The sequence below is a fragment of the Hevea brasiliensis genome, chromosome 5 (assembly GCF_030052815.1).
Source record: "Hevea brasiliensis isolate MT/VB/25A 57/8 chromosome 5, ASM3005281v1, whole genome shotgun sequence".
NCBI lineage: Eukaryota > Viridiplantae > Streptophyta > Magnoliopsida > Malpighiales > Euphorbiaceae > Hevea > Hevea brasiliensis.
This window is the reverse complement of record NC_079497.1, coordinates 30,425,238-30,441,464: the sequence shown is the minus strand read 5'-3', so window position 1 is coordinate 30,441,464 and position 16,227 is coordinate 30,425,238.

Below are 16,227 nucleotides of genomic sequence, written 5' to 3'. Positions count from 1 at the left end.
TTTATAGTGGAAATTCATGGGAAAATGGAAGTGATGCAAGAAATTTTTATGGAGGGCTATGGAAGAGAGGTCACGTTTTGAGGAAGAAGAAGAAGAAGATGACCAGAATTTTTGGTCCATTTTGTATCTTTTAAATGTTTTAAGAATGCTTGTTAACTTGTGATTGGTTGGGAGTAAGATAATGGCATCATGTGATGTCATTATCCCTAATTTTCTTTATTTTTCTTTTCTTTTCTTTTCTACTAACTTTAAATTAATTTTTCATCAATATTAATTCATATTTTATGTCATAATAATTATTTACTCAACTGGACAAGTCGGCCAAAAATTGCCTCTGAAGGCAAAATGACCAAAATGCCCTCCGTTTGGCTTAACGGGTCAAAATTGTCTGTACCGATTGAAAAATTTTTCTAAATATTTTCCTGGCATTCTACTGCCATAGGAACCTCAATGACCCTTCTCTGGAGTCCCAAAAATTATTTTATGAATTTTTTTTCCTGGTCTAGGGCTCCTAGTTGCGAGAACCGCAACTTCCCTCTGGGTTACCCATCGCTTGGGCATCGGCTCATTTGACTTAATTGTATTTTATTTCTAAAATTTTTACTAAATTTTTCTTATTAATATTTGAGTTAATTATGGTTCCTCACTTTAGTTTAAATATTTTTCCGGACGTTCTAGCTGTCCGGACCGACACTGGTCACCGGAACAGTAGGATGTACGGAGTTGCTACAGTGAGGGTGTTACACGTTTAGGCAAATAAGTGTTCGGTATAGTTACAAGGTGTTCAGATAAGGAAGAATGGTTGGTAAAGTGCTAAGAGTTAGTTACATGATTAAGGTATGTCCTATATTACAGCTGAGAATATTGGGCATGTTAGGTGGCACCTACATAAAACATGAAGGGAAATCCCGATTAAAGCAAAAAAGGTGTTATCCTCTACTCTATAAATACATTTCATGTCAATATTCAAGGTATGTGATTCTATTCTTCTTTATTTGTTTATTTTATTTGATTTCTTTTTGGCATCTATTGACTTAAGCATCAAAGTGGCCTAGCTTAGGCCACCTCACTTTCTTCTCTTGATTATAGGTAGCATTCTTGTGACCAGTGTTGTCCGGACAGCTAGGATGCCTAGAACTACACTTCGTTATGATTGAGAAGACATAAAATAATGAAATACAAGAAAAGAAAATACAATAAAAGCAAAGGAAAAATAATAGCAAAGAAATGTAACCAAGTTAAGCGAGCCGAGAACCCTAGCGATGGGTGACCTCATCGGGAAATCACGGCGTGGACCGTTGACTAGCCCTGGACCGCGGGAAACCCTGGAAAATATTTTTTGGACTTAAAGAGACATCAATTGAACTATAAATACCATAAGAAATATTAAATAAAAATTAATTAATTAATTAGTACAAAAAAAAGTGAGAAATCAAAAACGGACAAAACCCGGTATTACCGAAAAATCGGGAATGCAACCCGAACAGGGGCATTGTGGTCATTTGACACCCCGAGTTGTCTTTTGACCTAAATGTCCATTAAAAATACATAATATTATATTTGTAAAATGTCATGAAAAATTAAATTAGTGGTACCTAATTCAATTAGTAAAAATTAGGTACTTAATGTGGGAATATGGAAAGTTTAACATTATTTATTATTAACCTATGTTAGTGGAACACTAAGTAAATTATTATATACCATATAATACCCTAAGTGGACAGAAATGTCCACTAACATTCTGCAATTCATCTTCTCCACTTGAAAAATTCATTTGGAAGAATGAAAGCTCTCAAACCTCTCCCATGGCCGCACCATGCATGGAGCTCAAGTTCTCCATGAACAAGCCTTGATTTCTTGCAAGTGTCTTCATGAAAAATGATCCTCACACCATGGGCAGTAGATAGGCAGCAAGAAATGAAAGTTTTTGTGGAGTTTTGAAGATTTTCCAAAGTGGTAAGTTTGAGTTTTTAATTATTGTTTTATTAAAGTTTGTAAGGATGTTATGGGTACTTGATTTATGGAGAAATTTTTGAGGTTTGATGTTTAAAGGGGATGTGTACTTTTGGAAGCCATGGAAACACTTTGAGGACAGATTATTCTTGCTTCTAAATGGTAGATTAAAGGATTGATTAAATGTATATGTGTGTAGGAAATTATTTGGGTGATTTATACTTAGTATATGTGAATGTGTATTTGAAATTTGAAGCTTGGGAATTAATGGAATCTAAATGCATGAATTGGCAGCCTGGTTTGGTGAACCATAAGGATATTATTTCATGGGTTGGTTTATGAAATTACATGGTTGAATTATGGCGCTTGCTATGGCAGATTGTATATGTGTACAAGGGTTTGAGTTTAGGCATGTAAATGAGCTTGTTATGTAGTTAAATTGTGTGTAACTTGGACTTGGAAAATTCTGCACTTTATAGTGTATGTTGAATGTGATTGTAAGCTGCCAAAATGATCAACAATATGTGGTAAAATATGTTTAGGTTATGGTACAAACCAGATTGGGTAAGAATGTGTGAATTGGTAAATGCTAAAAGTGAGCTTTGATGAGTAATAAAGAAAGTGCAATAGGGCAGTATGCATTTTGTCCTAGAACTTTAAGTATGTGGCTCCAATTGGTATGAGACCAATTGGAGGTGAAACTAGGCACAAAATATGCCAACTTTCATTAAGGAAGCTTACCAAAATTCTGCTTGCAAGGTAGCTTGAAAAATGACCAAATCCGGATTAAGTGCAAATAAGGCCTGAAAACTGACCATTTGGGCAGCAGTTAGTGTTTAGGCCATAACTCACTCAAAACAGGTCCAATTGACCTGAAATTTTGACCATGAATAGTAAAGACCCATATCTACAAGTCTTATGAAGACACCAAAGCCCAGAAATGACCATAAGCAAGTCAAACAGCTTGCAAAAGTTCGCATCCAAAAACTGGCCGAACCTAAAATGACCTAAAGTGACCTAAAGTGACCAATTTTGGTGCAATTTGACCAGCAATAGTAAAATGACCATAAGTTGGTCTACATAACTCAGAATGACCTGAAATTTTTCCCCGCGTGCAATAAGACATAGATCTACAAGTTTGTAGTTTTGACCGAAACCCGAAAACCGAGGGAACTAGGTCGTCCAGCTAGGTCAAAATAGTATCCCGAATCCAGTAAATTACAAGAAAATGCAACATACATGGAAATGAATTTGGTAACATGTACCAACCCTAAAAGACTATCGAATGTGACATATTGGTAACCTTAAAATCTAATTCACCTAGAATGCATCGAGGGTCGACATCTTAGGTTGACTAAGGAAATAATAGAATTCAGTGAATTAATTATCAAGCATTATCGTTAGAGACAGTTTAATTAAGTACTGAAACACTTCAAATTGTGTTTCTCAGTTAGCAAAGACTCAGGGAAAGGGAAGGAAACACTGAGTCAAGACCAGGAGACAGTTATCAGAGGTTTGTGCACAACAGTTATTTCTTTTGAATTTTTCAATTGAAATAAATTATGACTATTTGAATATTATTGTTTTCAATTATGGAAATGTGTTTGAATGGATACTTATTTCTTGAAAAGCATTGTAAATAGTTTGAAATTGTGAAAAATTGTTTGAATGATATTGATGGATACTTATTGCTTGAAAAGCATTGTAAATGGTTTGAAACTGTGGAAAAACTGATTTAGTGTGATTTGTGAAAATTGAAGTTAATTATGAATTGTGTTGCCATTTTGTGAATGAAATTATGAGTTTGGAAATTTATTAGATTCTCCTGAATTATTTGAATAAAATGTTTGGAATTGATTTTGTGTTCACACTTAGCATGACAGTATCATATCATTCCTTCTCCATTTATGGGGTTATGATCGTTTATTTTCCTTCTCCATTTATGGAGTCGTGATCGTTTATTTTTTTCCCTCTCTGGTTTACCAGTTGAGGTGATTGGATGAGTACTCATTATATAGCTAGCTCCCTTCCTCATTGATTTCGATTAGTGGGGTTGTGATTGCTTTGTCGTGCTGTACAACGCGGCATTGATCGAAAATTTTGTGTCATAGCTTAAGTTGTGAATGAATTGGCAACACTGTATTCTTAAATTATTCGACTAAATTGTGTTATTATGCGATTTGATAATTTGTGAAATGGAGTTTAAATTCTTATTGACATTCACTGTCTTTTGAATTTAACCATGTTTTGACTATTGAGATTTATTGTGATATTGTGAATTGGAGTTTAAATTCTTATTGACATTCACTGTCTTTTGAATTTAACTATGTTTTGATTATTGAGATTTAATGTGATATTGTGTTAAATTCCTTATGACATTCATTGTTTTGAATTTAACTATGGTTTTATGTATCCATCATTTATATGATTTATGAATTTTGATTTAAAGTTGTAATTGTTAATGTTGTGCACCACTGAGACATTGTCTCAGCGATAGCTTTTCATTGCTGTCATAGGTAGACAGATTGACAAGGCAGCAGACTAGGCTGCTAGTACATTCAGCGAGAGAATCATCGGGTATATTGAGTATACCACATTTTGCATTTATACTGTAATGTATGTTCACCGTATGTATATATTATTCTTGGTTTTAAGCAGTTGTAAATTAAAATTGTACATTGAAATTGTAAAATAAATTATGAGTTATTTTGGCTTGTAAAATTTGTACTGTATTTCTTTTATCTTAGTCTTTGAAAAATTATTGTGGATTTGAGTTGAAAAACATATTGTGTTGAATTATGTTGGAGTTGAGATTGAGAAATATATTTGAAGTGCTTTTACAGGTTTTCTGAAGAACTGTTTTATTCAAAATACAGAGGGCACTCCGCCAAAATTTTTACAGAAATTCCTAATAATTCAAATGTGTTATCTCTTTCACTTAAGTTCAAAAAAAAAAAAAAATTTAACACCTGTAAATAGTGCTCACCACTGTAAAAAGAAGTAAGAAAAGTTTTAAAATCCCTTGTAGTGTATTTAATGGGTTATCAGTAGACGAAGTTGGTAATTCATTAGGTATACTACGGGATCATGTTATGCCTTACAGAGGGGTAGGGTGTGACATGTTTTTGTGGTATCAGAGCAAAGTTTTTAAAATTCTATTTTCACCTATAATTTGAATATTTTTTCTCCATAGTACAACTGCTCAATATCATTGTTTGATACATACAGTACATTACATTATAAATATGCACTAACGGGAGGAAATCTCCTTGTGTTAATTGTTCAGGAGGTCTAAGATCCTCGAATTTACTATGGAAGAGGGTGATCGTTCAGTCGATCAATCTATTGAGGCTGAGGTGCAAGGGGATGCCCCAGCCCTACACAATGTCAGTGGTTCAAAGAAGACCACATGATCTGCAGCTTTCTGCTCGCTTTGCTCAAGAGATGGTCAGAATGTTCCAACAAATGGCTAGTAATGTGCCTACTCAAGTCCCAATACAGACACCAGTGGTACAACCATAGTCTTTTGCTAGACAATATGACAAATTGATGAAATATGGGGCTACAGAGTTCAAAGGGACAGTAGATCCTCTAGAGGCTGAACAGTGGTTAGAAAGGATGGATAGGGTATTCAAGAAACTGCATGGTACAGAGGAGCTCAGATTTGAATACTCAGTATCTTTGCTCCAGGGGGATGCTTATGACTGGTGGAAAACCATTCCCCACAGTCTGGTAGAACCTGCAGTGTTAACATGGAATGACTTTCTCACAGAATTCAGACAAAAATATGTCCCTGATGCTTATGTAGACCAGAAGCTACAAGAGTTCCTAAGTCTGAAACAGGAAGCAGATTAGTGGCTGAGTATGAAAGAGAATTTTCCCGCCTGAGCCATTATGCAGTAAGTTTACTTGCTACCAGCAGGGAGAGATGCAAGAGGTTTGAAACCGGCTTAAAGCCCAGTATCAGATTACAAGTGGTCGAATTCAAACACACTAACTTCTCTGAACTTGTTTCTCAAGCCCTAGAGTTGGAAAGAATTGAGTCTGAAGCTACTCCTCAGAAAAAAAAAAATCAGAGAAGACAGAGAAAAAGGGAAAATCTGTAGAACAGAGTTCCAGTGGTCCTACTGGAAAGAGGAAGAACTATGGGGGACACAGCAGAGGTGGTAAGAAGTTTGGTAGGGGAAGACATTCAGGACAGAAACCTCCTCTATCTGGTCAGCAGAGTACCAGAGGTTCCTACCCTTCCCGCCAATGTGAAAATTGTGGAAGATATCATGGTGGGATATGCTATAAGGCTATTGGAGCCTGTTATAACTGTGGAGGCACAGGACACTTTGCCAAGGATTGCACCAGTGCTCACATAGTTGGACCACCTCCTACTACTGCAGAAGGGTCAATTCAGAGTCCTTTCACCAGAAGTTCACAACCACCCAGCAGAGGTAGAAGCAGGGGTAGAGGTAGCCCAGCAGGCAGCCAAAGTACAGTGAAACATTCAGAGCAAGATAGTGCTCCAGTCAGAATCTATGCAATGAGACAAAGAGAAAAGGCCGAGACATCTGATGTTGTAGCTGGTACCTTTTTAACTTTTAATCAGGATGTGTTTGTGTTATTTGATCTGGGTTCTACCCATTCTTATGTGAGTGCTAGCATCATTGATTGCATTGCTGTTCCATGTACAAAAATGGACTTTGAGGTGCTAGTAACAAGTCCGCTAGGATAGGAGGTCAGGGTTAATAAAATGTATAGGGATTGTCCTTTGGTGATCCAAGGACACACTTTTCTGTCTGATTTCATTCAAATGCCCTTTAGAGATTATGATATCATCTTGGGCATAGATTGGTTAGCCAGGCATCATGCCATGATTGACTGTAGGCTGAAGACAGTCATTTTTGGTCTCCCTCAGTACAGTGATGTGGTAATACATAGGAAGAGGCATCTATTGCCATCAAACGTCATTTTGGCTGCACTAGGCAGAAAAATGATTAGAAAGGGGTGTGAAGCATACTTGGCACATGTGGTAGACACCGAAGTGGGGAGTCCAGCATTGAGGGACATCCCTACAGTGTATGACTTTCCAGATGTGTTTCCTGATGAATTGCCAGGATTACCTCCGGAAAGAGAGGTGCAGTTTGAAATTAATGTTATGCCTGGTGTGGATCCAATCTCCATAACACCATACAGAATGGCACCGGCAGAGTTGAAGGAGTTGAAGGTACAGTTGCAAGAACTACTTGAAAAGGGCTTCATCCGCCCTAGTGTGTCACCACGGAAGCGCCAGTATTGTTTGTTAAGAAGAAGGATGGCACTCTTCGTTTATGTATTATTTGACCTGGATTCTGAATGCTTTTATGTTAGTGTTAGAATTATATGTTCTGTTGTTATTACTTTACAGGGAAATAAATTTTGATGCATTACTGATTAGTCCTTTAGGATAAGGATTGTGATAATAAGTGAAATTAGTTTTGGAAGAGTTTATCGGCGAAAAGTATTTTCTAACACACCATAAATTATAAAGCTAATTGGCGAGCCTACTTAATGTAAGGCAAGAGGACGTAAAAGTAAGATGCAGTAATGGAATTGCTCTAGATGAGGGCAAGGATGTTACTGTTAGTAATTGCTAATGGATATTGTAATCAGAATAAGTTCGGATATCAGTGAATTCGAAAAGGATAAAAGATAGGAAAGTTTGATCTATTGGAATGTATCGTAGAAACTATGCAATGTTCTTGATGTTTATCGTAGTCGCAGACACTGACTAACTTGAGATTATTGTGTAGAGCTACATACTACCCGATAGTACACCTAGATGAGAATAGTTGCCAACGGCATCTGTTTTGGTATAGTTATGCTAGGACAGAATTTAATTGTTAGAAATAAGTTTGGAAATCCTACTTAAGGATCTAAAACTCAAAAGTTAGAATATCAAAAGGTTATACTTCAGTACAAAAGGAAGTAAGTTATAGAATATTGACAGATAAAAAGAGTTATGGAAGTAAAAAAAAAAAAATTCAAACAGTTGGTTCAGATATAACAAAGAAATATTACGAATGTGAGGAAGACTATGGACTAGAATATTCAGAGGACCAATGACTAGATGAATGATTCTAACATGACCTCAAGGGTCATTCAAGAAGGAACGTGAACCAAAATATTAGACAGCACAATAGTAAGAGGAGATTAGTGTTATACAAACAAATTAAGCGTTGTATTAGATTGTTAAAAGTCTTATACAAATTTGAGGAAAAGAAGATTATACGATCATATAAAAAGGAGAAAATAAACGTATGACTATTGTAAGATGGCTATTGGATAAAATTTCGTGGATGAAATTTATTTTAAGGGGGGGGAGAATTGTAACACCCCTATGTTCAGTAGTGCGTTCTAATGTTCTTGTGACCAGTGTTGTCCGGACAGCTAGGATGCCTAGAACTACACTTCGTTATGATTGAGGAGACATAAAATAATGAAATACAAGAAAAGAAAATACAAGAAAAGCAAAGAAAAAATAATAGCAAAGAAATGTAACCAAGTTAAGCGAGTCGAGAACCCTAGCGATGGGTGACCGCACCGGAAAATCACGGCGTGGACCGTTGACTAGCCCTGGACCTCGGGGAACCCTGGAAAATATTTTTTGGACTTAAAGAGACATCAATTGAAGTATAAATACCATAATAAATATTAAATAAAAATTAATTAATTAGTACAAAAAAAAGTGAGAAATCGAAAAACGGACAAGACCCGGTATTACCGAAAAATCAGGAATACAACCCGAACAGGGGCATTGTGGTCATTTGACACCCCGAGTTTTCTTTTGACCTAAATTTCCATTAAAAATACATGATATTATATTTTTAAAATGTCATGAAAAATTAAATTAGTGGTACCTAATTCAATTAGCAAAAATTAGGTACTTAATGTGGGAATATGGAAAGTTTAACATTATTTATTATTAACCTATGTTAGTGGAGCACTAAGTAAATTATTATATACCATATAATACCCTAAGTGGATAGAAATGTCCACTAACATTCTGCAATTCATCTTCTCCACTTGAAAAATTCATTTGGAAGAATGAAAGCTCTCAAACCTCTCCCATGGCCGCACCATGCATGGAGCTCAAGTTCTCAGAGATCAAGCCTTGATTTCTTGCAAGTGTCTTCATCAAAAATGATCCTTACACCATGGGCAGTAGATAAGCAGCAAGAAATGAAAGTTTTTGTGCAGTTTTGAAGAATTTCCAAAGTGGTAAGTTTGAGTTTTTGATTATTGTTTTATTAAAGTTTGTAAGGATGTTATGGGTACTTGATTTATGGAGAAATTTTTGAGGTTTGATGTTTAAAGGGGATGTGTACTTTTGGCAGCCATGTAAACACTTTGAGGACAGCTTATTCTTGCTTCTAAATGGTAGATTAAAGGATTGATTAAATGTATATGTGTATAGGAAATTATTTGGGTGATGTATACTTAGTATATGTGGATGTGTATTTGAAATTTGAAGCTTGGGAATTAATGGAATGTAAATGCATGAATTGGCAGCCTGGTTTGGTGAACCATAAGGATATTATTTCATGGGTTGGTTTATGAAATTACATGGTTGAATTATAGTGCTTGCTATGGCAGATTGTATATGTGTACAAGGGTTTGAGTTTAGGCATGTAAATGAGCTTGTTATGTAGTTAAATTGTGTGTAACTTAGACTTGGTAAATTCTGCACTTTATAGTGTATGTTGAATGTGATTGTAAGCTACCAAAATGATCAACAATATGTGGTAAAATATGTTCAGGTTATGGTACAAACCAGATTGGGTAAGAATGTGTGAATTGGTAAATGCTAAAAGTGAGCTTATATGAGTAATAAAGAAAGTGCAATAGGGCAGTATGCATTTTGGCCTAGGACTTTAAGTGTGTGGCTCCAATTGGTATGAGACCAATTGGAGGTGAAACTAGGCACAAAATGTGCCAACTTTCATTAAGGAAGCTTGCCAAAATTCTGCTTGCAAGGTAGCTTGAAAAATGACCAAATCCGGATTAAGTGCAAATAAGGCCTGAAAACTAACCATTTGGGCAGCAATTAGTGTTTAGGCCATATCTCACTCAAAACAGGTCCAATTGACCTGAAATTTTGACCATGAATAGTTAAGGCCCATATCTACAATTCTTATGAAGACACCAAAGCCCATAAATGACCATAAGCAAGTCAAACAGCTTGCACAATTTCGGGTCAAAAAACTGGCCAAACCTAAAATGACCTAAAGTGACCAATTTTGGTGCAATTTGACCAGCAATAGTAAAATGACCATAAGTTGGTCTACATAACTCAGAATGACCTGAAATTTTGCCCCGCGTGCAATAAGACATAGATCTACAAGTTTGTAGTTTTGACCAAAACCTGAAAACCGAGGGAACTAGGTCGTCCGGCTAGGTCAAACTAGTATCCTGGAATCCAGTAAATTACAAGAAAATGCAAGATACATAGAAATGAATTTGGTAACATGTACCAACCCTAAAAGACTATCGAATGTGACATATTGGTAACCTTAAAACCTAATTCACCTAGAATGCATCGATGGTCGACATCTTAGGTTGACTAAGGAAATAATAGAATTCAGTGAATTAATTATCAAGCATTATCCTTAGAGACAGTTTAATTAAGTACTGAAACACTTCAAATTGTGTTTCTCAATTAGCAAAGACTCAGGGAAAGGGAAGGAAACACTGAGTCAAGACCAGGAGACAGTTATCAGAGATTTGTGCACAACAGTTATTTCTTTTGAATTTTTCAATTGAAATAAATTATGACTATTTGAATATTATTGTTTTCAATTATGGAAATGTGTTTGAATGGATACTTATTTCTTGAAAAGCATTGTAAATAGTTTGAAATTGTGAAAAATTGTTTGAATGATATTGATGGATACTTATTGCTTGAAAAGCATTGTAAATGGTTTAAAACTGTGGAAAAACTGATTTAGTGTGATTTGTGAAAATTGAAGTTAATTATGAATTGTGTTGCCATTTTGTGAATGAAATTATGACTTTGGAAATTTATTGGATTCTCACGAATCATTTGAATAAAATGTTTGGAATTGATTTTGTGTTCACACTTAGCATGACAGTATCATATCATTCCTTCTCCATTTATGGGGTTGTGATCGTTTATTTTCCTTCTCCATTTATGGAGTCGTGATCGTTTATTTTTTTCCCTCTTTGGTTTACCAGTTGAGGTGATCGGATGAGTACTCATTATATAGCTAGCTCCCTTCCTCATTGATTTCGATTAGTGGGGTTGTGATTGCTTTGTCGTGGTGTACAACGCGGCATTGATCGGAAATTTTGTGTCATGGCTTAAGTTGTGAATGAATTGGCAACACTGTATTCTTAAATTATTCGACTAAATTGTGTTATTATGCGATTTGATAATTTGTGAAATTGAGTTTAAATTCTTATTGACATTCACTGTCTTTTGAATTTAACCATGTTTTGATTATTGAGATTTATTGTGATATTGTGAATTGGAATTTAAATTCTTATTGACATTCACTGTCTTTTGAATTTAACTATGTTTTGATTACTGAGATTTAATGTGATATTGTGTTAAATTCCTTATGACATTTATTATCTTGAATTTAACTATGGTTTTATACATCCATCATTTATATGATTTATGAATTTTGATTTGAAGTTGTAATTGTTAATGTTGTGCACCACTGAGACATTGTTTCAGCGATAGCTTTTCATTGCTGTCGCAGGTAGACAGATTGACAGGGCAGCAGACTAGGCTACTAGTACATTCAGCGAGAGAATCATCGGGTATATTGAGTATACCACATTTTGCATTTTGTACTGTAATGTATGTTCACTGTATGTATATATTGTTCTTGGTTTTGAGCAGTTGTAAATTAAAATTGTACATTGAAATTGTAAAATAAATTATGAGTTATTTTGGCTTGTAAAATTTGTACTGTATTTCTTTTATCTCAGTCTTTGAAAAATTATTGTGGATTTGAGTTGAAAAACATATTGTGTTGAATTATGTTGGAGTTGAGATTGAGGAATATATTTGAAGTGCTTTTACAAGTTTTCTGAAGAACTGTTTTATTCAAAATACAGAGGGCACTCCGCCAAAATTTTTACAGAAATTCCTAATAATTCAAATGTGTTATCTCTTTCACTTAAGTTCAAAAAAAAAATTTTTAACACCTGTAAATAGTGCTCACCACTGTTAAAAGAAGTAAGAAAAGTTTTAAAATCCCTTGTAGTGTATTTAATGGGTTATCAGTAGACGAAGTTGGTAATTCATTAGGTATACTATGGGATCATGTTATGCCTTACAGAGGGGTAGGGTGTGACAATTTTAATCGGTTACCTACCCAAGAACTTCAAGCAACATCAAAGAGCTATTCTTCTTGTCACACCTTACTCCTCTATAAGGTATAATTGTTAGTAGTATGCCATAGAGCATATCATTTTGTATATATCTTGTACATATTTTATTAATAAAAAGGCAATTTCACTTTTCTGTTTACATAATATATTTATATGTAATTGAAAAGGTCCATTGATATTTTATTAAAAATTCTATTCTTAAGTTGTTAAGAATATGAGTGACAATATTTCTAGAACAAAGTATCATAAATTGGTTCACAATCGAGGATACTTCACAAAGGACACTACTTATCTAGAAATATTGTAATCATATTTGTTCCCAAGGTATTTAAATGAGATATAAATAAGATTGAGTGGTGAGTCCCATACCACATAACAAACATGATAGGCACTTATACATGATAAGTAGGCTAAACCAGTGACGCTTATGACAAACACATGGAGTTTACTCTTATCAATGCATTATCATATATCATATCAGTGCATATAATCTTTAGACCTGATATAACACAGTTATCTTGTATATAGGTGGTTTGAGTTTGATATTGCTTTCATACTTGTACTGTGTATGGGTATATGGGAATGTGTTGGCTCCTACTAGTTATATATGGGGATAGGTGTTGATCAAGATGGAATCCGTTACCCTAAGTAAATAAGGATAAAATCCCATGTTCATTTAATTGTTCTTGATGTTTCAAGTTCTTAGCTAGGATAGACAGATTTAGTCAGAAAAGAGTTTCTGACAAGAAAATCTAATTAATCAAGAACTGGAATTAAAAGAGAACATAATGTTCATAGCAAATGGGGTTTAACATTAACCATGACTCTAACTCGAATTGGGATTTTATAACGAAGAGATTCTAGTACATGGTAACATATGATTAAAAGTTCATTTAAGGTATTCCTTATTACTGATTAGGTGGCCATGGCATACTATGCTAGGTGTCAACCATGGTCTATGAGATGCTTGAAATGATTTAGAGAAATCACTTATGGTAAGAAAGAGTTCTAATGATATTAAGAGTTAATATCATTTCTCATTGCCAATAAGTAATGAGCCTAATAAGTCACACATCTACACAAACTAATCACCATTTAAAATGTGATTTAATTGATTAATTAAAGAGTTTAATTAATTAATTAAGGAGGTTTAGTTTGCAATAATATTGCAAAGTCCCTAGCATGACTTGAAACCAAATATAGGTTATTGGATGTATAGTATAAATTAAATTTGTTTTTAATTTGATTAAATATGAATTTAATTATGAGAAATTAATTAATGGAGATTAATTAATTAATTAATTTATTTATATTTGATATAAATTGATTTAAAGAGGAGAAATTATAATTTTGGGTTGAGAACTCAAATTAAAAAAAAAAAAGTAAGGGCAAATTAGTCTTTACACATGGTGACATGTGGCACCATGAGATGAGGACACATGCTACCATATGATCTTGCCACTTGTCTTCCTATGATGGAAGACTACATATCATGATTTAAATGGAGCTTGACACTTGGTTTCCTATGATTAAATCAAATAATAACAATATGAGATCATGTGATGACGTGTGGCAAGGGAGTTAGGGTTTGACCTAAGTATATAAAGAAAAGTTATAAAAAAAAAAAATCAGTCACCTCTTTCTTTTCTCTTATGTTGGACGGCAACATGCTCTCTTCCTGTCCTCTTCAATTTCTCAATTGATTCAAGGGAAAAACTTTGATTTCCTCTTGAATTAAAATTATTAGAAAGTATTTCTAGCTCTTAATACATTCATACAACCTTCACAAACCATAAACCTCATCTCAAAATTAGTTAACAAGACTTGAGAAGCTGATCTAGGTGCTGCCATTGCAACTTTGGTGTGTGCTTGAGGTGTACAAACTAGAGGGACAATATTTGGGGTCCTAAGAACATCATGGATTTGCATCAATTGTGCATCAAGAGGTTAGTACCTAAAAATCCCTCTTTTAGTTAGGGTTTAATTAAATTAAATGTTAATTCACAATCTTTAATGGCAAATAAAATTTTAATACATGCTAAAATATGTTTTGGTATGCAATTGGGCATTGAAAATTGATTAGGATTATAAGATACTTGGTATGGTGCATGCAACCTTAGAAATAATTTTTGAAATTTAATGTTCTAATGCCCTTTAATCCACACTTCCACTCCTTTAATTGGTATCAAAGCCACTATATTTGCTATTAAGATTGTTTATGAGGCTTAATTGTGTGATTGGATCAAATTTGGATTGATTTGAAGCTGTTTGGGTGCTCAAGAGAGGCAGTTTGGCAAGATACACGACCCAAGGGTGTGTTTGGTTTTTGGGCCTTTTATGTAATTGTTGTATATCTTAAGGCCCATAATTAAGGCCATACCTAATTAAATTGTTTAATTAGGAATTTTAATCACACAATTAATTTTTAAAAATTGTTTTCAAGGTATTAAATTTAGAAAAAAGTTTCTAAATTTAAAATTATTTGAATGAGATTCAAATTTAATTTTGGTTGAATATGTGATATTCAATTTTATTTTTAGTATGTATATTTTATTTAATTATTAAATTTTAATATGCATGATGGATGATCATGGACAATAAAATACCAATGTAATTGGATTTATTTCTTTTATTTTTCTTTGGGATGTAAAATAATTAATTTTATTTTAGTGGCATGTATTATAAATGTTGTAATAATTTAGGTTGTAATTTCATTTATTTGAGGACTTTAAAGTCCATATGTGACACTCCTTACATGTCTACTGTATAGCCGAGCAAGAAGTGCCACATTCGGTGCTGAAGCACCCTATCTTATTTTATCATATCTATTGTAAACTTTTAATATCATTTAAAAGTAGCAATCTATGTGTAGAAATTTATATATATATATATATATATATATATATATATATATATATCTTATTTATGTGGAGACCCGGACAGAGCCTCCTCTGTTTTATTAGCATCTGGCGGGTTCCACTAATCACCTGTTAACATGTTCATATTCATTTCACACATTTTCATTTCATATTCTCTTTTATCATATCATTCACAACTATTTATGAGATCTCAAAATGAAGTATCATCTATTGCATATATATGGAAATTCATAGATAATAAATTACAAGTTTTCATTTCAATCTCAAAGTTTAATTACAAGTCCAAAATGAAATACATCATAACTAGTAATTACATCATGATTAAACATAATGAACCAAAATATTAGTCTATACATGGGCCCTACCAAAATATAAAAGACTGGTGAGGCGATCGTGATACCATAGATCCGTCAAAGCTCACAGCACTCTTTACTGCTCACGTGGTCGCCGATCGGTCTCCAATACTTACGCAATAGGTATTTTACATTTTCATTTCACTTTGGAAACAATTTAAATTATCGGGATCTTTTCTATTTACTTGTTGAGAGGGATAGCCAAGAAACTCCAGAGACTAATTCCATAGAGTTTTCGAGTGACTCTTCTGATGACATAGCAGTGGAAAGCCCCAAACACGCTTTTCTAGCCACTGCCAAAGAGATAGTCGATGGTGGTGAAGTTGTAAGGCCTAGCCACAAAGGGGATAAAATGCCGACCAAGAAGTAAAAGAAGAAAAAGAAAAAGAAAACTGCCACTGAACTTCTCAGCATAGATGAGTTCTCCTTCGAGACTGACCCAATCGAGCTCTCCACCCTAATGTCTAAGTGTTACATTCCTGAATACCTGTACGAAGTAAAAGTGTGTGCAGACAATCTGCGAGCTGATCACCACTTTGAAGGGGATGGTCATGTAATTATCTATGAAGAACAATTGAAGGCCATATTGAGATTTCCCTTTGATATTTTCCATGTCAAAGTCTTGCAACACTATCAATTATCAATCACTCAGC